We start from the raw sequence: 23362 nt of genomic DNA, 5'->3' as shown, positions 1-23362 counted from the left end.
CTACCCCTAAAATTGACATAAAATTACCCACCATGCCACCGGTAAGTCAATACCCATTGGCGCCCGAACAAGTGTGTACATACGAAACGTCACGTTCCGTCCCGTATCTCTACTAATAAGTTACGGATTGAAGAAATCGGTGTTTTCAATCCAGGCGATCACGGCAAATTATAAGGCGTCATCGCATGTGACAGTGCCGAAGGAGAATGGATGGACGAAACCTCCACCAGGTACTTATAAGTTGAATGTTGATGCATGCTTCTTTCCCTCAGGTGATGGTGCGGTGGCGGCAGTGATTAGAGATTCAAGGGGCTCAGTGTTGGCGGGAGGAGCGTGGCCTTCAACTCATATGCTGGATGTAGGAACAGCAGAAGCTCTGGCGTTAAAGAGGGGCTTGAATTACTAGAGAGAATTAATTGTTCACCTACAATTATTGAATCTGATAACATGGCTTTGATGGATGCTTGCAACGGAGAGGGGGATATGTGGATTCCTAGCACAGCTATTCTGATGGACTGCTTCGAAATCATACAAAGATTAGGAGCTATTTCTTTTATTTACTGTCCTAGGGAGTCTAATAGGGTAGCTCACAATTTAGCTAGATTTAGTTTTGAGGCTGACAGAGTTATAGTTTGGGATGATGATCCTCCTGATCATGTGCTTTCAGATGTAATTGCTGATGTAACTCTGTTTTGAACTTGGGCAGCAAGTTTCAGACGCACTCTTTTCCTTACCAGGGTACCGAAGGGGACTGGAAGGTTTTTAATGAGGCGGCTTGCTAGCTTAATATATTGTGTTTTACCCTTAAAAAAAATAAGTTACGGATTGAAGGTGTTGGTAGGAAAAGAAGCACAACAAATTTTCGTCCGTAAAAAAAACCAAAGTCGATAATTAATCCTCCTCCGCCTGACGCACGATCGATGCAGCCCCCTCCTCCGGTTTTCTCCGCCCGCTTAGCGTTGGTTTTCTTGGTTCGTTACCTTTCTTGCTATCCACGGGCCAAATTCTGATGATCTGGTGAGGAGGCTGAATCCTCAACCAAATCCATCGATCCCTCTGCCGGGCTGCCCACGGTCGCTTAAATAAATGTCGAATCCCTCGACCGATCTACAGGCCGGAGGATGTCGTCTGGTACAACGCTGTTGCGCGGGTACACGCTGTCGGCCGGCGCCACCGCGGATGCTGTATGAGGGCGTTGTGCCAGACCAAGTTCGAGCCGTCCGGCGTCGAAGAGAGAGACGAACGGAAGGGCGTGGAAAACTAGACGCCCACGGCGTGCGAATGCAACAGACCTGCTCGACGGAGAGGATATCAGCGACCAGCGGCAGAGTCCTCGCCGACCGAGCAACGATCTCCAATTTTTCGTCCGTTCGCACGGCTTCGTGTCTAAGGAGGACTTCGGGCGACTCGCGTCGGCCGAGTGATGAGAGCATCTCTAGTCGCGTCTCTTAAAACGCGTCGGATTGAGTGTTTAGGGGACGTGTTTCGTTCGTACCGCGTTTAGGGGACGTCGCTCCCCAGTCGCGTTCCCCAAACAAAATTTCGGAAATTTTAAACTTAAGCGAGATTCGATTAGATTCGTCCAAACTTACATAGATTCGAACGAAATTTGACTAAATTTAAACTAAACCTAATCTAGAAGTACTTGCGGCGGCAGGAGGCGTCGTAGTACTGCTGGAAGTTGTACATGTCGTCGGTGACGACCTCCTGTTTGACGCGCTCGTCGACGGGCTCGTCCTTCACCAAGTCGCTTGGTCCTGCCTCGCCGTCGTCGGTGAGGTCCACGAGGGCTTGCCGGAGTCGCGGATGGACATGGCGATCGCCGTCTCGACGTCGCCCCTTCAGGCGTCCTTGTCGTTGAGCGACGCCAAGAACGCCGCCCGCAGCCCTGGGCAGTCCTCGGGGTCGTCGCTGCTGGCGATGAGCCGCTGCTGCCGCTCGTACTCGGCCAGCAGCGCCGCCTGCGCCGCTTCCTCCGACACCTCCTTCACCTCCGGCTTTGGGATGAGGAGGGCGCCGCCGCACCTCTCCTGCTGCCGCCGGCTGCTGATGCGTGTAGTTGACACGTCCGTTGGGAACCCCAAGAGGAAGGTGTGATGCGCACAGCGGCAAGTTTTCCTCAGTAAGAAACCAAGGTTTAATCGAACCAGTAGGAGTCAAGAAGCACGTTGAAGGTTGATGGCGGCGGGATGTAGTGCGGCGCAACACCAGAGATTCCGGCGCCAACGTGGAACCTGCACAACACAACCAAAGTACTTTGCCCCAACGAAACAGTGAGGTTGTCAATCTCACCGGCTTGCTGTAACAAAGGATTAACCGTATTGTGTGGAAGATGATTGTTTGCAGAGAAAACAAGTAAAACAAGTATTGCAGCAGATTTGTATTTCAGTATTAAAAGAATGGACCGGGGTCCACAGTTCACTAGAGGTGTCTCTCCCATAAGATAAAAGCATGTTGGGTGAACAAATTACAGTCGGGCAATTGACAAATAGAGAGGGCATAACAATGCACATACATGTCATGATAAGTATAGTGAGATTTAATTGGGCATTACGACAAAGTACATAGACCGCCATCCAACCGCATCTATGCCTAAAAAGTCCACCTTCAAAGTTATCGTCCGAACCCCTTCCAGTATTAAGTTGCAAAGCAACAGACAATTGCATTAAGTATGGTGCGTAATGTAATCAATAACTACATCCTCGGACATAGCATCAATGTTTTATCCCTAGTGGCAACAGAGACAACACAACCTTAGGGGTTTCTCGTCACTCCCCGTGTGTCAATGCAGGCATGAACCCACTATCGAGCATAAATACTCCCTCTTGGAGTTACTAGCATCAACTTGGCCAGAGCCTCTACTAATAACGGAGAGCATGCAAGATCATAAACAACACATATGAAATAACTTGATAATTAACATAACATGGTATTCTCTATCCATCGGATCCCGACAAACACAACATAGAGTATTACAGTATAGATGATCTTGATCATGTTAGGCAGCTCACAAGATCCAACAATGAAGCACAATGAGGAGAAGACAACCATCTAGCTACTACTATGGACCCATAGTCCAGGGGTGAACTACTCACTCATCACTCCGGAGGCGACCATGGCGGTGTAGAGTCCTCCGGGAGATGAATCCCCTCTCCGAGCAGGTGTCGGAGGAGATCTCCCGTAATCCCCCGAGATGGGATCGGCGGCGGCGGCGTCTCAGTAAGGTTTTCCGTATCGTGGTTTTTCGCCTCGGGGTTTCGCGACGGAGGCTTTAAGTAGGCGGAAGGGCAGAGTCGGGGGCTGACGAGGGGCCCACACCACAGGGCGGCGCGGGCCCCCCCTTGGCCGCGCCGTCATGTGGTTTGGCCACCTCGTGGCCCCACTTCGTATGCTCTTCGGTCTTCTGGAAGGTTCGTGGCGAAATAGGCTCCTGGGTCTTCGTTTCGTCCAATTCCGAGAATATTTCGTTACTAGGATTTCTGAAACAAAAAACAGCAGAAAACAGGAACTGGCACTTCGGCATCTTGTTAATAGGTTAGTTCCAGAAAATGCACGAATATGACATCAAGTGTGCATAAAACATGTAGGTATCATCAATAATATGGCATAGAACATAAGAAATTATCGATACGTCGGAGACGTATCAAGCATCCCCAAGCTTAGTTCTCGCTTCGTCCCGAGCAGGTAAAACGATAACAAAGATAATTTCTGAAGTGATATGCCATCATAACCTTGATCATACTATTTGTAAACATATGTAGTGAATGCAGCGATCAAAACAATGGTAATGACATGAGTAAACAAGTGAATCAATGCACAGTTCACACAAGTGTTTGCTTCTTGAGGTGGAGAGAAATAGGTGAACTGACTCAACATAAAAGTAAAGAGAATGGTCCTTCAAAGAGGAAAGCATCGATTGCTATATTTGTGCTAGAGCTTTTATTTTGAAAACATGAAACAATTTTGTCAACGGTAGTAATAAAGCATATGAGTTATGAAAATTATATCTTACAAGTTGCAAGTCTCATGCATAGTATACTAATAGTGCCCGCACCTTGTCCTAATTAGCTTGGACTACCGGATCTTTGCAATGCACATGTTTTAACCAAGTGTCACAATGGGGTACCTCCATGCCGCCTCGTACAAAGGTCTAAGGAGAAAGCTCGCATTTTGGATTTCTCGCTTTTGATTATTCTCAACTTAGACATCCATACCGGGACAACATGGACAACAGATAATGGACTCCTCTTTAATGCATAAGCATGTGACAACAAATATTATTCTCATATGAGATTGAGGATATATGTCCAAAACTGAAACTTCCACCATGAATCATGGCTTTAGTTAGCGGCCCAATGTTCTTCTCTAACAATATGCATGCTCCAACCATTAAGGTGGTAGATCTCTCTTACTTCGGACAAGACGGACATGCATAGCAACTCACATGATATCCAACAAAGAATAGTTGATGGCGTCCCTAAAACATGGTTATCGCACAACAAGCAACTTAATAAGAGATAAAGTGCATAAGTACATATTCAATACCACAATAGTTTTTAAGCTATTTGTCCCATGAGCTATATATTGCAAAGGTGAATGATGGAATTTTAAAGGTAGCACTCAAGCAATTTACTTTGGAATGGCTGGATAAATACCATGTAGTAGGTAGGTATGGTGGACACAAATGGCATAGTGGTTGGCTCAAGGATTTTGGATGCATGAGAAGTATTCCCTCTCGATACAAGGTTTAGGCTAGCAAGGTTATTTGAAACAAACACAAGGATGAACGGTACAGCAAAACTCACATAAAAGTCATATTGTAAACATTATAAGACTCCATACCGTCTTCCTTGTTGTTCAAAACTCAATACTAGATGTTATCTAGACTCTAGAGAAACCAAATATGCGAACCAAATTAGCAAGCTCTAAGTATTTCTTCATTAATGGGTGCAAAGTATATGATGCAAGAGCTTAAACATGAGCACAACAATTGCCAAGTATCAAATTATCCAAGACATTTTAGAGTTACTACATGTAGCATTTTCCAATTCCAACCATATAACAATTTAACGAAGAAGAAACTTCGCCATGAATACTATGAGTAGAGCCTAAGGACATATTTATCCATATGCTACAGCGGAGCGTGTCTCTCTCCCATAAAGTGAATGCTAGGATCCATTTTATTCAAACAAAACAAAAAACAAAAACAAACGAACGCTCCAAGCAAAGTACATAAGATGTGACGGAATAAAAATATAGTTTCAGTGGAGGAACTCGATAATGTTGTCGATGAAGAAGGGGATGCCTTGGGCATCCCCAAGCTTAGATGCTTGAGTCTTCTTAAAATATGCAGGGGTGAACCACCGGGGCATCCCCAAGCTTAGAGCTTTCACTCTCCTTGATCATATTGCATCATACTCTCTCTTGATCCTTGAAAACTTCCTCCACACCAAACTCGAAACAACTCATTAGAGGGTTAGTGCATAATAAAATTCACATGTTCAGAGGTGACACAATCATTCTTAACACTTCTGGACATTGCATAAAGCTACTGGACATTAGTGGATCAAAGAAATTCATCCAACATAGTAAAAGAGGCAATGCAAAATAAAAGGCAGAATCTGTCAAAACAGAACAGTCCGTAAAGATGGATTTTATTAGGCCACCAGACTTGCTCAAATGAAAATTCTCAAATTGAATGAAAGTTGCGTACATATCTGAGGATCATGCACGTAAATTGGCTTAATTTTCTGAGCTACCTACAGAGAGGTAGACCCAGATTCGTGACAGCAAAGAAATCTGGAACTGCGCAGTAATCTAAATCTAGTACTTACTTTACTATCAAAGACTTTACTTGGCACAACAAAACATAAAACTAAGATAAGGAGAGGTTGCTACAGTAGTAAACAACTTCCAAGACACAAATATAAAACAAAAATACTGGAGTAAAAACATGGGTTGTCTCCCATAAGCGCTTTTCTTTAACGCCTTCAGCCTAGGCGCGAAAGTGTAACTCAAGTGACATCGAGAGATGAAGCATCAACATCATAATTTGTTCTAATAATAGAATCATAAGGTACCTTCATTCTCTTTCTAGGAAAGTGTTCCATACCTTTCTTGAGAGGAAATTGATATTTAATATTACCTTCCTTCATATCAATAGTAGCACCAACGGTTCGAAGAAAAGGTCTTCCCAATATAATGGGGCAAGATGCATTGCATTCAATATCCAAGACAACAAAATCAACGGGGACAAGGTTATTGTTAACCATAATATGAACATTATCAACTTTCCCCAAAGGTTTCTTTTTAGCATTATCAGCGAGATTAACATCCAAATAACAATTTTTCAATGGTGGCAAGTCAAGCATCTCATAGACTTTCTTAGGCATAACCGAAATACTTGCACCAAGATCACATAAAGCATTACAATCAAAATCTTTGACTCTCATTTTAATGATGGGCTCCCAACCATCCTCTAGCTTTCTAGGAATAGAAGTTTCAAGTTTTAGTTTCTCTTCTCTAGCTTTTATGAGAGCATTTGTAATATGTTTTGTGAAAGCCAAGTTTATAGCGCTAGCATTGGGACTTTTAGCAAGTTTTTGCAAGAACTTTATAACTTCAGAGATGTGGCAATCATCAAAATCTAAATCATTACAATCTAAAGCAATGGGATTATCATCCCCAAGGTTGGAAAAAATTTCAGCAGTTTTATCACAAGCAGTTTCAGCTAGCTTTAGCGGCTTCGAGTAATTTTGCGCGCTTTGCACTAGGAGTAGAAGCATTGCCAACACCAATTATTTTACCATTAATAGTATGAGGTGCAGCAACATATGAATTATTAGCATTGCTAGTGGTGGTAATAGTCCAAACTTTAGCTACATTTTTCTCTTTAGCTAGTTTTTCATTTTCTTCTCTATCCCACCTAGCACGCTAGCTCAGCCATTAATCTTATATTCTCATCAATTCTAACTTGGATGGCATTTGCTGTAGTAACAATTTTATTTTCAATATCCCTATTAGGCATAACTTTCGATTTCAAAAGATCAACATCGAGGCAAGACTATCAACTCTAGAAACAAGAATATCAATTTTATTGAGCTTTTCCTCAACAGATTTGTTAAAGGCAGTTTGTGTACTAATAAATTCTTTAAGCATGGCTTCAAGTCCAGGGGGTGTATTCCTATTATTGTTGTAAGAATTCCCATAAGAATTAGCATAACCGTTACCATTATTATAAGGATATGGCCTATAGTTATTACTAGAATTGTTCCGATAAGCATTGTTGTTGAAATTATTATTTTTAATGAAATTTACATCAACATGTTCTTATTGGGCAACCAATGAAGCTAATGGAACATTATTAGGATCAACATTAGTCCTATCATTCGCAAGCATAGACATAATAGCATCAACCTTATCATTCAAGGAAGAGGATTCTTCAACATGAATTTACCTTCTTACCTTGTGGAGCTCTTTCCGTATGCCATTCAGAGTAATTAACCATCATATTATCAAGAAACTTTGTTGCTTCACCAAGAGTGATGGACATAAAGGTACCTCCAGCAGCTGAATCCAATAAATTCCGCGAAGAAAAATTTAGTCCTGCATAGAAGGTTTGGATGATCATCCAAATAGTCAGTCCATGGGTTGGGCAATTTTTAACTAGAGATTTCATTCTTTCCCAAGCTTGAGCAACATGTTCATTATCCAATTGTTTAAAATTCATTATGCTACTCCTCAAAGATATAATTTTAGCAGGGGGATAATATCTACCGATAAAAGCATCCTTGCATTTAGTCCATGAATCAATACTATTCTTAGGCGAGAGATAGCAACCAATCTTTAGCTCTTCCTCTTAATGAGAAAGGGAACAATTTTAATTTTATAATGTCACCATCTACATCTTTATATTTTTGCATTTCACATAGTTCAACAAAATTATTGAGATGGGCAGCAGCATCATCAGAACTAACACCTGAAAATTGCTCTCTCATGACAAGATTAAGTAAAGCAGGTTTAATTTCAAAGAATTCTGCCTGTACTAGCAGGTGGAGCAATAGGTGTGCATAAGAAATCATTATTATTTGTGCTAGTGAAGTCACACAACTTAGTATTTTCAGGGTTGGCCATTTTAGCAATAGTAAATAAAACAAACTAGATAAAGTAAATGCAAGTAAACTAATTTTTTTGTGTTTTTGATATAGAGTGCAAGACAGTAAATAAAGTAAAACTAGCAACTAATTTTTTTGTGTTTTGATATAATGCAGCAAAAAAAGTAGTAAATAAAATAAAGCAAGACAAAAATAAAGTAAAGATATTGGGAAGTGGAGACTCCCCTTGCAGCGTGTCTTGATCTCCCCGGCAACGGCGCCGTAAATTTGCTTGATGCGTGTAGTTGACACGTCCGTTGGGAACCCCAAGAGGAAGGTGTGATGCGCACAGCGGCAAGTTTCCCTCGCAAGAAACCAAGGTTTAATCGAACCAAGTAGGGAGTCAAGAAGCACGTTGAAGGTTGATGGCGGCGGGATGTAGTGCGGCGCAACACCGGAGATTCCGGCGCCAACGTGGAACCCGCACAACACAACCAAAGTACTTTTCCCCAACGAAATAGTGAGGTTGTCAATCTCACCGGCTTGCTGTAACAAAGGATTAACCGTATTGTGTGGAAGATGATTGTTTGCAGAGAAAACAAGTAAAACAAGTATTGCAGCAGATTTGTATTTCAAGTATTAAAAGAATGGACCGGGGTCCACAGTTCACTAGAGGTGTCTCTCCCATAAGATAAAAGGATGTTGGGTGAACAAATTACAGTCGGGCAATTGACAAATAGAGAGGGCATAACAATGCACATACATGTCATGATAAGTATAGTGAGATTTAATTGGGCATTACGACAAAGTACATAGACCGCCATCCAACTGCATCTATGCCTAAAACGTCCACCTTCAGGTTATCGTCCGAACCCCTTCCAGTATTAAGTTGCAAAGCAACAGACAATTGCATTAAGTATGGTGCGTAATGTAATCAATAACTACATCCTCGGACATAGCATCAATGTTTTATCCCTAGTGGCAACAAGCACAACACAACCTTAGGGGTTTCGTCACTCCCCAGGTGTCAATGCAGCATGAACCCACTATCGAGCATAAATACTCCCTCTTGGAGTTACTAGCATCAACTTGGCCGGAGCCTCTACTAATAACGGAGAGCATGCAAGATCATAAACAACACATATGAAATAACTTGATAATTAACATAACATGGTATTCTCTATCCATCGGATCCCGACAAACACAAAATAGAGTATTACGAGATAGATGATCTTGATCATGTTAGGCAGCTCACAAGATCCAACAATGAAGCACAATGAGGAGAAGACAACCATCTAGCTACCGCTATGGACCCATAGTCCAGGGTGAACTACTCACTCATCACTCCGGAGGCGACCATGGCGGTGTAGAGTCCTCCGGGAGATGAATCCCCTCTCCGGCAGGGTGCCGGAGGAGATCTCCGTAATCCCCCGAGATGGGATCGGCGGCGGCGGCGTCTCGCAAGGTTTTCCGTATCGTGGTTTTTCGCCTCGGGGTTTCGCGACGGAGGCTTTAAGTAGGCGGAAGGGCGAGTCGGGGGCCGACGAGGGGCCCACACCACAGGGCGGCGCGGGCCCCCTTGGCCGCGCCGCCATGTGGTTTGGCCACCTCGTGGCCCCACTTCGTATGCTCTTCGGTCTTCTGGAAGGTTCGTGGCGAAATAGGCCCCCGGGTCTTCGTTTCGTCCAATTCCGAGAATATTTCGTTACTAGGATTTCTGAAACCAAAAACAGCAGTAAAACAGAACCGGCACTTCGGCATCTTGTTAATAGGTTAGTTCCAGAAAATGCACGAATATGACATCAAGTGTGCATAAAACATGTAGGTATCATCAATAATATGGCATAGAACATAAGAAATTATCGATACGTCGGAGACGTATCAGCTGCCGCTGCCGCCACGCCTCGTGTTGACGGTCGTCGTCGGCTCCTCCTTCACCTCGCGTTTGGGGACGCTGTAGGGCGCCGAGCGGTACGACGAGGACGGCGTCGATCGGGCTGGTCCTGAGGAAGAAGAGTTCGAGGAGGACGAGTACGTCGTCCTCCTCGGCTGCCATTGCGGTGGTCCTCCTCGAGGAGACGGTGGCGGTGATGATGGCGTCTCCAACCTTGGAGCGCCGTTGCGGATGCCGCGGATGACGTTCTCGAGGGTGCGCTCCGGAACGCCCCAGAACAGGGCGCATCCGTCCTTGTTCCAGTTGTTGGGCCCACCGATGAGCCCCTGGTTGCTGTGCATCTCGACGTCGTACTTCGCCTTGAAGTACGTCTTCCACCAGTCGTCGTTGTTGTTGGCCGCCCATGTCGGATCCAACCGCTCCTCGGCGCTGAGTTGAGCCCACCGGGCCTTGATGTCGTCCCTTCATTGGTCTGTGCCCGGCTTCGGCGGCGGTGGGACGCCAATGCCGTTCACGGCCATCTTCCAGCCGCCGCTGCTTGGCAGCCCCATGTCCGGCGGGACTGGATATCGGGCGTGGTACAGCGCCCACGCCTCCGCCCCGGTTAGGCTGCCGCGGCCGAAGCCGTTCGCCGCGGCGATCTTGCGGGAGGTCGAGCCCGACATTTTTGGAGCGGCGAGGAGAAGATCTGGGAGGGGGGAGGCGGCGGTGAGGAGAAGGTTTGGGAGCGGTGAGAAATTGGGGGACGAACTGCAGGGCGTCTTAATGTAGCGGCAGCGGGTGGTTGCACGCAATAACGCCGGCGCGGACGGCCACGCGGCCATGCACGACGAGACGCGTCGAAAACAGGGATGCCATTAACGTCGCTTGACCAAAGGTAGGCGACGGGGTTTTAGCCTTCCGAGCCGCTGACGCGTCGGGCCCGCGTCACTTTTCGTTGTGTCCAGCGTGCCCGGAGCGTCCCCTGTGGGACGGGGACGAGCTCGGGGCGCCGGACACCGTATCGGGCGCGCCGGACAAAATGGGCTTTAGGGGACACGGCTGAAACCGTTTTTTGGTCCGGCGCACCCCAAATTGCTTTGGGGATGCTTTTGGGGACGCGACTGGAGATGCTCTAAGACGGGCTTGGCCTAGAGGAAACCTCGACGGGAGTGTCGCCTTGGGAGAACGCTTCCACGCAGCAGGCCGGGTGCCGCGCCGTGAAGCGCATCCGGAGCGTGCCACCAGGGACGGAGCCAGGAAAGTGATACAAGGGGGCCAACTACATGTAAAAATATTTTCCAAGAATTTCTCTGCGCTATGGCGACTTATTTTTGACGTTGCTGCCGGAATCACTCCTGACTTAATTAGGTTCTGCTTAATTATATTACGCTGTACGTTCGTGCAGGCGGACGTGTGCCACGCGTACCAGATCATGAAGAAGGGCGGGCTGAAGGACGAGAATATCATCGTCTTCATGTACGACGACATTGCCCACAACCCTGACAACCCGAGGCCCGGAGTCATCATCAACCACAGCGACGTCTACGCCGGAGTGCCTAAGGATTACACGGGAAAAGACGTGAACGCGAACAACTTCCTCGCCGTCCTGCTCGGCGACAAGTCCAAGCTCACCGGGAGCGGCAGCGGCAAGGTCGTCAGCAGCGGCCCTGATGACCATATATTCGTCTACTACGCCGATCACGGCGGCCCAGGGGTCCTCGGTAAATATCATTATGTCGCCATCTATCTTTGTTCAATTGAATCTTGTTTTATTGAATATTATTCGGCCTCAAATATAACTGTATCTTGTTTCATTGCATCGTGACGTGAACTGATAATGACTTTTGATCGAATGATCGGTTAGGGATGCCGGACGACGAGGAGTACCTGTACGCGAACGACCTGGTACAGACACTCAAGAAGAAGCACGCCGGCGGGGCCGGGTACAATAGCCTGGCCTTCTACCTGGAGGCGTGCGAGTCCGGGAGTATCTTCGAGGGCCTGCTCCTAGGCAACATCAGCGTCTATGCAACAACAGCGTCGAACGCGGAGGAGAGCAGCTGGGGCACCTACTGCCCCGGCGACGACGATGGCGCCTGATACGTCTCCAACGTATCGATAATTTCTTGTGTTCCATGCCACATTATTGATGTTATCTACATGTTATATGCACACTTTATGTCATATTCGTGCATTTTCTGGAACTAACCTATTAACAAGATGCCGAAGTGCCAGCCTCTGTTTTCTCGCTGTTTTTGGTTTCGTAAATCCTAGTAACGAAATATTCTCTGAATCGGACGAAATCAACGCCCGTGTTCCTATTTTACCCGGAAGCATCCGTAACACACGAGAACCGCCGGAGAAGGGGGCAGGGCCACCACACCACACCCCGGCGCGGCCAAGGGGGGCGCCCCCTAGGGTGTGGGCCCCCGTAAGCCCTCCCGCGCCGCCTCTCCGCCTATATAAAGCCCCCGACCTAAAAACCTCTGGGCGTTCGACGAAAACCACGAAACCTTCCAGAGCCGCCGCCATCGCGAAGCCAAGATCCGGGGACAGGAGTCTCTGTTCCGGTACCCTGCCGGAGCGGGGAAGTGCCCCCGGAAGGCTTCTCCATCGACACCGCTGCCATCTCCACCACCATCTTCATCACCGCTGCTGCTCCCATGAGGAGGGAGTAGTTCTCGGGCTGTACCGGTAGCTATGTGGTTCATCTCTCTCCTATGTACTTCAATACAATAATCTCATGAGCTGCCTTACATGATTGAGATTCATATGATGATGCTTGTAATCTAGATGTCATTATGCTAGTCAAGTGAGTTTTACTTATGTGATCTCCGGAGACTCCTTGTCCCACGTGTGTAAAGGTGACAAGTGTGTGCACCGTGTGGGTCTCTTAGGCTATATTTCACAGAATACTTATTCACCGTTGAATGGCATAGTGAAGTGCTTATTTATATCTCTTTATGATTGCAATATGTTTTGTATCACAATTTATCTATGTGCTACTCTAGTGATGTGTTATTAAAGTAGTTTTATTCCTCCCGCACGTGTGCAAAGGTGACACAGTGTGTGCACCGTGTTAGTACTTGGTTTATGCTATGATCATGATCTCTTGTAGATTGCGAAGTTAACTATTGCTATGATAATATTGATGTGATCTATTCCTCCTACATATGCATGAAGGTGACAGTGTGCATTCTATGCTAGTACTTGGTTTAGTCTTTTGATCTATCTTACACTAAAGGTTACTAAAATATGAGCATTATTGTGGAGCTTGTTAACTCCGGCATTGAGGGTTCGTGTAATCCTACGCAATGTGTTCATCATCCAACAAGAGTGTAGAGTATGCATTTATCTGTTCTGTTATGTGATCAATGTTGAGAGTGTCCACTAGTGAAAGTCTAATCCCTAGGCCTTGTTCCTAAATATCGCTATCGCTGCTTGTTTACTCGTTTTACCGCGTTACTACCGCTCGCGTTACTACCGCTTGTTTACCGTCCCGGGCAAAGCACTCGTTCGGTGCCGTTGCTACTACTTATTCATACCACCTCGTATTTCACTATCTCTTCGCCGAACTAGTGCACCTATTAGGTGTGTTGGGGACACAAGAGACTTCTTGCTTTGTGGTTGCAGTGGTTGCATGAGAGGGATATCTTTGACCTCTTCCTCCCCGAGTTCGATAAACCTTGGGTATCCACTTAAGGGAAACTTGCCGCTGTTCTACAAACCTCTGCTCTTGGAGGCCCAACACTGTCTACAAGAATAGAAGCTCCCGTAGACATCAAGCTATTTTCTGGCGCCGTTGCCGGGGAGGAAAGGTAAAAAGGCACTCATACTCCGGTCTCAGGTAAAGTACTTTTCTGGCGCCGTTGTGTGTGTGCTCGAAGCTATTTCCTTTAGATCCTGCAATTGCATCTTGTTGTTTCTTGTTTACACTAGTTGGCATAATGTACAAGAGTGAGCTTCTTATTCTATTTCCTGATTTAAAACATGGATTGTTTGATGCGAAAATTAAAAAACCTATGGAATCTTATTTGCATGCTGGTAGTAATATTAGTATGAACGCTTTGAACACCATTGTTGATAATAATATAGAAAGTTCTAAGCTTGGGGAAGCTGGTTTTCATGATCTTTTTAGTCCCCCAAGCATTGAGGAGAAAATTTTCTTTGATGATACTTTGCCTCCTATTTCGATGATGATAATGATAGTGGTCTTTTTGTGCCACCTACTATGGAGAGTAAATTTTGTTGTGATTATACTATGCCTCCTACACTTGATGAGAATAATAATGATAGCTACTTTGTTGAATTTGCTCCCACTACAACTAATAAAATTGATTATGCTTATGTGGAGAGTAATAATTTTATGCATGAGACTCATGATAAGAATGCTTTATGTGATAGTTATATTGTTGAGTTTGCTCATGTTGCTACTGAAAGTTATTATGAGAGAGGAAAATATGGTTGTAGAAATTTTCATGTTACTAAAATGCCTCTCTATGTGCTGAAATTTTTGAAGCTACACTTGTTTTATCTTCCTATGCTTGTTACTTTGCTCTTCATGAACTTGTTTATTTACAAGATTCCTATGCATAGGAAGCATGTTAGACTTAAATGTGTTTTGAATTTGCCTCTTGATGCTCTCTTTTGCTTCAAATACTATTTCTTGCGAGTGCATCATTAAAACTCGCTGAGCCCATCTTAATGGCTAAAAAGAAAGAACTTCTTGGGAGATAACCCATGTGTTATTTTGCTACAGTACTTTGTTTTATATTTGTGTCTTGGAAGTTGTTTACTACTGTAGCAACCTCTCCTTATCTTAGTTTTGTGTTTTGTTGTGCCAAGTAAAGTCTTTGATAGTAAAGTAAGTACTAGATTTGGATTACTGCGTAGAAACAGATTTCTTTGCTGTCACGAATCTGGGTCTAATTCTCTGTAGGTAACTCAGAAAATTATGCCAATTTACGTGAGTGATCCTCAGATATGTACGCAACTTTCATTCAATTTGAGCATTTTCATTTGAGCAAGTCTGGTGGCCTAATAAAATCCATCTTTACGGACTGTTCTGTTTTGACAGATTCTGCCTTTTATTTCGCATTGCCTCTTTTGCTATGTTGGATGAATTTCTTTGATCCATTAATGTCCAGTAGCTTTAAGCAATGTCCAGAAGTGTTAAGAATGATTGTGTCACCTCTGAACATGTTAATTTTTATTGTCCACTAACCCTCTAATGAGTTGTTTCGAGTTTGGTGTGGAGGAAGTTTTCAAGGGTCAAGAGAGGAGGATGATATACTACGATCAAGAAGAGTGAAAAGTCTAAGCTTGGGGATGCCCCGGTGGTTCATCCCTGCATATATCAAGAAGACTCAAGCTTCTAAGCTTGGGGATGCCCAAGGCATCCCCTTCTTCATCGATAAATTATCAGGTTCCTTCTCTTGAAACTATATTTTTATTCGGTCACATCTTATGTGCTTTACTTGGAGCGTCTCGTGTGCTTTTGTTTTTGTTTTTGTTTGAATAAATTGGATTACATCATGCTTGTGTGGGAGAGAGACACGCTCCGCTGGTTCATATGAACACATGTGTTCTTAGCTCATAATATTCATGGCGAAGTTTCCTCTTCGTTAAATTGTTATATGGTTGGAATTGGAAAATGATACATGTAGTAATTGCTATAATGTCTTGGGTAATGTGATACTTGGCAATTGTTGTGCTCATGTTTAAGCTCTTGCATCATATACTTTGCACCTATTAGTGAAGAATACATAGAGCATGCTAAAATTTGGTTTGCATAATTGGTCTCTCTAAAGTCTAGATAATTTCTAGTATTGAGTTTTGAACAACAAGGAAGACGGTGTAGAGTCTTATAATGTTTTCAATATGTCTTTTATGTGAGTTTTGCTGCACCAGTTCATCCTTGTGTTTGTTTCAAATAAGCCTTGCTAGCCTAAACCTTGTATCGAGAGGGAATACTTCTCATGCATCCAAAATACTTGAGCCAACCACTATGCCATTTGTGTCCACCATATCTACCTATACTACATGGTATTTTCCCGCCATTCCAAAGTAAATTGCTTGAGTGCTACCTTTAAAATTCCATCATTCACCTTTGCAATATATAGCTCATGGGACAAATAGCTTAAAAACTATTGTGGTATTGAATATGTAATTATGCACTTTATCTCTTATTAAGTTGCTTGTTGTGCGATAACCATGTTTACTCGGGGAACGCCATCAACTCATTGTTGAATTTCATGTGAGTTGCTATGCATGTTCGTCTTGTCCGAAGTAAGGGCGATCTACACCGAGTTGAATGGTTTGAGCATGCATATTGTGAGAGAAGAACATTGGGCCGCTAACTAAAGCCATGATTCATGGTGGAAGTTTCAGCTTTGGACAAACATCCTCAAGTCTCTAATGAGAAAAGAATTAATTGTTGTCAAATGCTTAAAGCATTAAAAGAGGAGTCCATTATCTCGTTGTCTATGTTGTCCCGGTATGGATGTCTAAGTTGAGAATAATCAAAAGCGAGAAATCCAAATGCGAGCTTTCTCCTTAGACCTTTGTACAGCGGCATAGAGGTACCCCTTTGTGAAACTTGGTTAAAGCATATGTATTGCGGTGATAATCCAGGTAGTCCAAGCTAATTAGGACAAGGTGCGGGCACTATTGGTACACTATGCATGAGGCTTGCAACTTATAAGATATAATTTACATGATGCATATGCTTTATTACTACCGTTGACAAAATTGTTTCATGTTTTCAAAATCAAAGCTCTAGCACAAATATAACAATCGATGCTTTTCCTCTATGGAGGACCATTCTTTTACTTTCAATGTTGAGTCAGTTCACCTATTTCTCTCCACCTCAAGAAGCAAACACTTGTGTGAACTGTGCATTGATTCCTACATACTTGCTTATTGCACTTATTATATTACTCTATGTTGACAATATCCATGAGATATACATGTTACAAGTTGAAAGCAACCGCTGAAACTTAATCTTCTTTTGTGTTGCTTCAATACCTTTACTTTGAATTATTGCTTTATGAGTTAACTCTTATGCAAGACTTATTGATGCTTGTCTTGAAGTGCTATTCATGAAAAGTCTTTGCTTTATGATTCAGCTTGTTTACCCATGTCATATACATTGTTTTGATCGCTGCATTCACTACATATGCTTTACAAATAGTATGATCAAGTTTATGATGGCATGTCACTCCAGTAAATTATCTTTGTTATCGTTTTACCTCGCTCGGGACGAGCAGAACTAAGCTTGGGGATGCCGATACGTCTCCAACGTATCGATAATTTCTTGTGTTCCATGCCACATTATTGATATTATCTACATGTTATATGCACACTTTATGTCATATTCGTGCATTTTCTCGGAACTAACCTATTAACAAGATGCCGAAGTGCCGGCTCTCGTTTTCTCGCTGTTTTTGGTTTCGTAAATCCTAGTAACGAAATATTCTCGAATCGGACGAAATCAACGCCCAGGTTCCTATTTTACCCGGAAGCATCCAGAACACACGAGAACCGCCGGAGAAGGGGGCAGGGCCACCACACCACACCTCGGCGCGGCCAAGGGGGGCGCCCCCTAGGGTGTGGGCCCCCGTAGAGCCCTCCCCGCGCCGCCTCTCCGCCTATATAAAGCCCCCGACCTAAAAACCTCTGGGCGTTCGACGAAAACCACGAAACCTTCCGCGAGCCGCCGCCATCGCGAAGCCAAGATCCGGGGGACAAGAGTCTCCGTTCCGGCACCCCGCCGGAGCGGGGAAGTGCCCCGGAAGGCTTCTCCATCGACACCGTTGCCATCTCCACCGCCATCTTCATCACCGCTGCTGCTCCCATGAGGAGGGAGTAGTTCTCCATCGAGGCTCGGGGCTGTACCGGTAGCTATGTGGTTCATCTCTCTCCTATGTACTTCAATACAATAATCTCATGAGCTGCCTTACATGATTGAGATTCATATGATGATGCTTGTAATCTAGATGTCATTATGCTAGTCAAGTGAGTTTTACTTATGTGATCTCCGGAGACTCCTTGTCCCACGTGTGTAAAGGTGACAAGTGTGTGCACCGTGTGGGTCTCTTAGGCTATATTTCACGAATACTTATTCACTGTTGAATGGCATAGTGAAGTGCTTATTTATATCTCTTTATGATTGCAATATGTTTTGTATCACAATTTATCTATGTGCTACTCTAGTGATGTGTTATTAAAGTAGTTTTATTCCTCCCGCACGTGTGCAAAGGTGACAAGTGTGTGCACCGTGTTAGTACTTGGTTTATGCTATGATCATGATCTCTTGTAGATTGCGAAGTTAACTATTGCTATGATAATATTGATGTGATCTATTCCTCCTACATATGCATGAAGGTGACAAGTGTGCATGCTATGCTAGTACTTGGTTTAGTCTTTTGATCTATCTTACACTAAAGGTTACTAAAATATGAGCATTATTGTGGAGCTTGTTAACTCCGGCATTGAGGGTTCGTGTAATCCTACGCAATGTGTTCATCATCCAACAAGAGTGTAGAGTATGCATTTATCCGTTCGTTATGTGATCAATGTTGAGAGTGTCCACTAGTGAAAGTCTAATCCCTAGGCCTTGTTCCTAAATATCGCTATCGCTGCTTGTTTACTCGTTTTATCGCGTTACTACCGCTGCGTTACTACCGCTTGTTTATCGTCCCGGGCAAAGCACCGTTCTGGTGCCGTTGCTACTACTTATTCATACCACCTGTATTTCACTATCTCTTCGCCGAACTAGTGCACCTATTAGGTGTGTTGGGGACACAAGAGACTTCTTGCTTTGTGGTTGCAGGGTTGCATGAGAGGGATATCTTTGACCTCTTCCTCCCTGAGTTCGATAAACCTTGGGTATCCACTTAAGGGAAACTTGCTGCTGTTCTACAAACCTCTGCTCTTGGAGGCCCAACACTGTCTACAAGAATAGAAGCTCCCGTAGACATCAGCGCCCCACCCCCGGAGTACGACACCTGCCTCGGTGACCTGTACAGCGTCTCCTGGATGGAGGACAGCGACGCCCACAACCTCCACACGGAGTCCCTCAGGCAGCAGTATGGCGTCGTCAAGGGTCGCACCTCGGCGCATGAGACATACAGCCTTGGCTCCCACGCGATGCGCATACAGCGATCTCAGGCTCAACGATCAAAGCCTCTACCTGTTCATGGGCACCGATCCTGCCAACGACAACGCCAGCTTCATCGGCAACTCCTTACCCTCCCTAAGGGGTGCCGCGGTGAACCAGCATGGCGCCGATCTCCTCCATTTCTGGCACAAGTACCGGAGATCAGAAGAGGGGTCGACACGGAAAGGCGAGGCACGGAGGCAGTTGGTGGACATCATGGCACGGAGATCTCACGTTGATAATAGCGTGGAGTTGATCGACAACCTCCTCTTCGGCTTCGAGGAAGGTCCCAAGGTCCTCAACGCCGTCCGGTCGGCAGGGCAGCCACTGGTCGACGATTGGGAGCCTCAAATATATGGTGCGGACATTTGAGGAGTGGTGCGGGCCGCTAACGTAGTATGGGATGAAACACATGCGGTCGGTAGCCAATATTTGCAACGCCGGTGTCCGGGAGGAGGCCATGGACAAGTCTGCGTCTCAGGCGTGCACTAGTAATGCTCTTCCACTTTCCGATCAAGTTGTTTAATCGAATCATGTCGCATCAATCACTCAATGTTTCGTGTTATCAATATGCATAAATATATATCATGATAATTGTAAACATATGCTATACGAATAGTATGTGTTTTGGTGTACATTGTCGCACTAGCTTGATAGTCTGTAAAGTGTATGGTCATTTTTAGATAAAGGAGCAATAGCCCAGCCTCTGCATCAATTGATGCACACGGCCCTTTATTATAGATCATAGAGTATCATAGATAAAGTGTATGGTCATGTATTAACCATAGAAGCATGTCCAAAGAAAACTAAGCCAACTTAAACAAGTAAACGAGTGAGACAAGATTAACTATCATATATGACCATTTCACTTAATTAACTAAACTAGTAATTAATTCATATAAGTGACATGCATGATCAACATAAACAATGGAGTGTGACATGCCTACAGTCCTATATTCGTATAGCCATCTTGGAGATACACCTATTCTCTTGACCTTTTGTCCAATACCGATTCGGCACGCCTTAATTGCAAAAACGAAATCTAAATAGAAATAGCTATATTGGGCTATATGAATGGTTGGCGAGAACAAATTATGAATATATCAAGGATTTCGACTGTTTTATAGTTTGTCTAGATAGTATGGAAAATGGATCTGGAACGGTAGGCAGTGTTGACCGGGTTACCGTTCACTATGGATCGGATCAGTGAACATTCTGCATGAGTAGTGTTTACTTATTTAGGCTTTGATTTGGCACAATAGGCTAGATGTGTTTGATCGGATTACTATTGGGTTTCTACAAAGTTTGGGTCCTATGAGAAGAAAGGAGTTATCGTGTTAGCAGCAAGTGGCTTTTCTGTTTCTGTCAGAAAAAAAAGAGCTCTCGTACGTCCGATGGTGCCGGAACACAGACTCGAAGGCGAGAATGATTCCACCAATGAGAGGAGTGCGGAAAGGTAAGAGCATCGTCTTTAGAGCGCACGCTACGCGGATGCTGCGTACGGCGCCGGGCGAGATCTTCACCAGACGTTGCAGTTTACAACGCGCGCATAGCGGCCGAAAACACCCCCAACCAGGCGCTGCAAACTACAGCGCACGACACCGGCGCAAACAGCATATGCACAGTTGTATATACTCAACAAGATCAAACAAACTAACTAAAAATCAACATAAAATTGTCTAGTTATTACAACGTACACAATCAAATAGTATAGCAATACAACAAATACAACACAATCAACTACTATTGTCTGTTCTATTTCCACCACTCATCCATAAGATCTCGTTGAAGCTCATCATGCACATCATTGGATTGAATAGAATGATAGGATTGAATTGAATGATATGAGGCAATGAAACGAGCCACCCTTTGTTGTGTCCTCCTCACTTGCACGGGACTCCCATCAATTCAAAATGGGTGTGGTCAACATCTTTACCACGATTGTTCTCTATGATCATGTTATGCATGATGACACATACGTTTATGATATACCAAAGGCAATCTTGCTCCCAAAATCTCACCGGTCCTCTAACAATAGCAAATTGGGCTTGTAAAATCCCGAATGCTATCTCCACATCTTTCGTAGCTGCCGCTTGTGTATTGTGAAATTGGGTTTTTTTCTTACCTTTGGGGTTGACAACCGGCTTCACAAATGTTTGCCACTTTGGGTAGATGTCGTCGGCACGAAAATAGCCATTGTACTTGTGGCCATTTGCTTCGAACTTCACATTTGGACCCTCACACAATGCAATCCTTGTCATCAGTGCTGATCTTTGAAGAACATTGATGTCATTGCACAACCCGGGCATTCCAAAGAATGCATGCCAAATCCAAATCTCGTGATCGGACACCGCTTCAAGAATGATAGTAGAATCCTCTTGTGTCCTTTAAATTGGTCATACCATGCCATAGGACAATTTTTCCAACTCCAGTGCATACAATCAATTGAGCCAATCATACCTACAAACCCCCGAGCTGCATTCTCCTCCAAAAGTCTAGCTATAGCTTCTTCAATAGGGGCTCTTAAGTATTTGGGGTCAAACAGTTGCACAATTGTAACGACAAACCACTTGACACACTGGATAGCGGTACTCTCACCCATGGCCAAGTGGTCATCAACTAAATCCGTCGGTATACCGTATGCCACCATACTCAAGGCGGCGGTAACCTTCTGATAGGTGCTATGACCAAGCTCTCCGGCGGTATTCCTCCATTGCTCAAAATACTTATCATGCTTCATCACCTCCTACGCTATGTGTTTGAACAACCCTATGCTCATTCGAAAACGTCGGGGAAAGTAGCTCTCGGGAAATGTCACTCATTGAAATACATCCGTATCAAATTGTTGTGTCCTTCGATTCGTTCCCTCCACAACTTCTGCCTGCCAAAAACCGAGCCACCAACTTTCGGCTTTTTTATTGGCGCGCAAAACCAATAGCATGTAAATGTTCTCCTCTTCCTCAATATCAAATTCATCATCGGACTCGAATCGTAGGAAGAGCTCAACTACAAACATAAAATATTTGAGCCATTTTTTTGTTCTAGCAACTACAAACATGGGGCACGTTGGCGGCGGAACATACGTTGCTGGCATTTTGGCGAGAAGCTAGGGTGCGCCATGCTGCGTCGCGGGTCGAGGTGGACATCGTCGTTGCCAAGGTCGGCGCGGTGACGTGGCAGCACAGAAATGCGACGACGGTAGCGGCTGGCTTGATTAACCTCCGATGGCGGCGGCCGGGAGATCCACCCAGAGGCGCAGCAGTGGTGGATCTACAGCGGCGGAGGTCGAATCGGCGGCGGGATGCGAAATCAAGGCGACAGAGGAGTAAATCAGCGCGACCGTGACTGACTGAAATGGAGAAGGAGAGGCACAAGCGAGGGGGATTTTTCAGAGTGACGGTTGAGCGTCGCGCGTGAACGAAATCAATAGTGTGCGATGTAGTCAACGCTCGAGATATGGCGCGGCGAATAGCGCAACGCCCTCCGTGCTAAAAGAATTGCAGCGCACGATTTTTTGCAGCCCCTGCTAAAGGGGAAAAAACACCACGTGCGGTATATTGGTGGTTAATTTAGGGCGCCCATGTTATACAGTCTGCGTCTGCTGGAGATGGTCTAAGGGAGGTCATCGAAAAGATGGGTTCCTAGCTAAGATAATGGCTACCGATATTGGCCGCAGAGAGAGCTCGATCGGGAGTGCTTGAGAAGCGATGCGACTGAGCGCCCGTGCATTGCCCATGCGTTGAATCCTAGAGTGCCTTCTTACTTAGCTAAACTAGTAATTAATTCATACTAGTTGAATAGTTGAATGCCCATGAGTTGTCCGTGAGTAATATTCTATGAAGGATATGCAAATCTACTTCAAGTTGGCACTGGCACGCTTCCATGTTCTCCTTCTATGGCTTAGGTTTGCACGTTACTAGATGGGCCTTGCGCACTCTGCTGCGCCGTCCTCCGGTATTGACGTGTTGTTTGTGCTTCGCGAGTGTTTCTTTCTCGGGGTGGAGACATGTTCGTTTCTTCTTATTGAGGTTTGTTTATCTTTAGATGCAGTACATTTGTACTTGAATAAGCAGCACATAAACATCTAGGAAATTGATTTATCAGTACATTACAGCTACAGTTGCGTAAACATGTGTGGGCGATTTTGATCTTCTAATTAAAGCAGAAATGCACACAACAGGTACAAAGGGTACTATAAACTGGAGCAGCTGCAACTAACAATCGTAGCAACGA

General features: G+C 44.8%; 1 pseudogene; it reads left to right on the top strand.

The window, feature by feature from the left end:
• The first annotated feature begins 1121 nt into the window (after nt 1-1121).
• Nucleotides 1122-19655, top strand: LOC124656868 (annotated as a pseudogene).
• The last annotated feature ends 3707 nt before the right edge of the window (nt 19656-23362 follow it).

The sequence above is a fragment of the Lolium rigidum genome, chromosome 5 (genome assembly GCF_022539505.1).
Source record: "Lolium rigidum isolate FL_2022 chromosome 5, APGP_CSIRO_Lrig_0.1, whole genome shotgun sequence".
Lineage (NCBI taxonomy): Eukaryota > Viridiplantae > Streptophyta > Magnoliopsida > Poales > Poaceae > Lolium > Lolium rigidum.
This window is presented reverse-complemented; position numbering and strand designations above follow the sequence as displayed.